General features: G+C 34.0%; 1 long non-coding RNA gene across 2 annotated transcripts in view; it reads right to left on the bottom strand.

Annotated features, from left to right (window-relative positions):
* LOC136833785 (uncharacterized) overlaps window positions 1–2,500 on the bottom strand; it is a 280,704-nt gene that overhangs the window by 184,751 nt on the left and 93,453 nt on the right. The window contains exon 2 of one of the 2 annotated variants that reach the window (XR_010851586.1): window positions 486–523. The exons of the other annotated variant lie outside the window; for it this stretch is intronic. This is a non-coding gene — a long non-coding RNA (uncharacterized lncRNA). The remainder of the gene's footprint in view (window positions 1–485; window positions 524–2,500) is intronic. 2 annotated transcript variants of the gene reach the window in all.

Genomic DNA, 2,500 nt, shown 5'->3' with positions numbered 1-2,500 from the left:
TAAGCTTGAATCATTCTTTTGTACGTGAGCACTTAACGGATCATTCATCATCTCATACTTCTCCAAAGAATACAAGAATACAAAGACAAGTGTTGCAAGAAGCCTATTCTGTCAGTGTTGGTTGGTTTCATATCTAATTTGTGTTGATGACAGCGACTGGTAAATAATAAAATAACATAAATAGTAACAAAAAAGGAAGCGTGTCATTCAAAATTAATTATGCGAACAAGAAAAAATAACATGAAGCCCCTAACAAATAACCTACCTCATAAAAATATAGATATAAATATTACTAATAACTGACAATAATATCTCCCACACAGTAACACTATATATATATATATATATATATATATATATATATATTTATATATATATTTATATATATTATATATATATATATATATATATATATATATATAAACTATATACATATATATAAATCGATGGATATATATATATCTAAGAAAAAACTAATATTTTACCTTAAATCGATGGACCAGTTTGCTGTGTAAACTCGTACCTGAAACGATAAAACAAACACTGCTCCAGTTACTGTGACAATATTTAGAAAGGAAAAGAATAATGTGCGATTGGCAGACAAAAAACTTTTTGAGAGAGAGAGAGAGAGAGAGAGAGAGAGAGAGAGAGAGAGAGAGCTTATAACGAAAGAAGCTACGCTTCCTTCATGCAAAGACCATTCAAAGAAGCCACTACACGTAGTCAAGTGTTCATTTCATCTGAAAACTTTTATAACTCTTAGATGGGAGCACATTTCTGTGAAATATGATAACTTTTAAAAAGACGTGAAGTGCCGGCCCCTAGGCAAAGACTCCCTCTTCCACAGATAACTACTGATTGAAATTTTTTTCATGTTCACTCGGGCGCGGCATGAAATTGCTAGAGAAAAGGCATTTGACATTTGTTATGGCTGTTATATAAAAATGTAAATTTCTCTTCAGTACCTTAAAGCAATAAAATATTATTGAAGTACAACGAAAATTCAGCAGGTAGACTGTTCTTTATCAGCTAAATATCCTAAATAAAATTATTTCCAGAAGAGGAAGAGGCGGTGTTTGTGGGTGTCGTTTTCTTTGTACCATAATGGCTCCTTGCTTATTTGCCTCCCCAGTATCAAGTGACAATAATACTATGTGATTAGAATGTCACTCGTTACATACACACGCATGCACAAAAGTTCACGTTCACATACTCTGGTATAAGGAAGTGCATACATACAACTATAGATATACATGTACATATACATATACATGTAGTATTATGTTTACACATACATATATACATACATACATACATACAACTATAGATATACATGTACATATATATACATGTAGTATGTATGTTTACACATACATATATACATACATACATGAACATACGTGCATTCACAAAATGTTTATGAACCCAAATAAAGTGATAAGCCTGGTTAAGGAAAGTAGGTCTCCGGGGAGGCTGCCTAGTCTCACTCCCGGCATAAAAATGCAAAGTGTATATCCCGGCATCAGGGGGGATTTAGTCCGACGAAGAAATATATACAGTAAATCCACCCACACAGCATCCACACCCCGCCCGTGCTGAGAGGGAAATCCGGCAAACTCCCCTCCCACGCTCCCAGATAATCGTGAAGTCCTCACAGAACCCTGACCAATATCCCAGACTTTTATAAGTTTTCTCTTTAGCGGTCCCCGTCCTCCACGCACAGGGTGGAAAAATGTCAAATAATAATAATAATAATAATAATAATAATAATAATAATAATAATAATAATAATAAAACTACTCAAATCATTCATGTTATTTCTAGCATTCGTAAAACAATCCAATATTCCAGACTTCAGTGAGCCCTTTTATTTTGGCAGCTCTCGAAACAGGTAACATAGAGAATGCGGTAATATTTGATAGGAATATTATCTCATTTTCTGTTTATTACTTACTACTAAAATTGTTATCATCGTCACTAGCAATTGTAGAAAAACTGTTACTACAACACTTCCCACTACTGTTGAGACACACAAATATAATAACGTCACTGTTGCTACTTTTGAAATTATTACTATTATATTAGTACTGCTTCTGCCACTGATAAAACTGTTACCAATTAAACCCTTGTTCATTTTACTTTTATCTACACACAGATGCACGTGGAAACACTTCCAGCCACAGTCCAAAATCGAGCTACTAGTCAGGGCTTTCCAAGTAACGTTGAGAATTATTCGTTAATGGTCCTGATTCGAGCGAAATTCTGTAATCGTGTATGAAGATGTGATCAACCTAATGCAACAAAGGCAACAGACTCAGCGAGTGAATATTTAAGTACCATAGTTAGAAATGGAAACAAGATTTGTATTAAAGTGATATACTCCATTCCAGACATCAATAGGGGCCAGTGCTTTTTCCTTAAGTAAGAAACTGTTGTTTCTTACTTAAGGAAAAGTATCGGAATTTACATATAGCGTTCGACTCTCCGACCGACCACTGAA

This window comes from Macrobrachium rosenbergii, chromosome 52 (assembly GCF_040412425.1).
Source record: "Macrobrachium rosenbergii isolate ZJJX-2024 chromosome 52, ASM4041242v1, whole genome shotgun sequence".
Lineage (NCBI taxonomy): Eukaryota > Metazoa > Arthropoda > Malacostraca > Decapoda > Palaemonidae > Macrobrachium > Macrobrachium rosenbergii.
The sequence above is the reverse complement of the archived record's forward strand: the minus strand, read 5'-3'. Positions and strand labels throughout refer to the sequence as shown.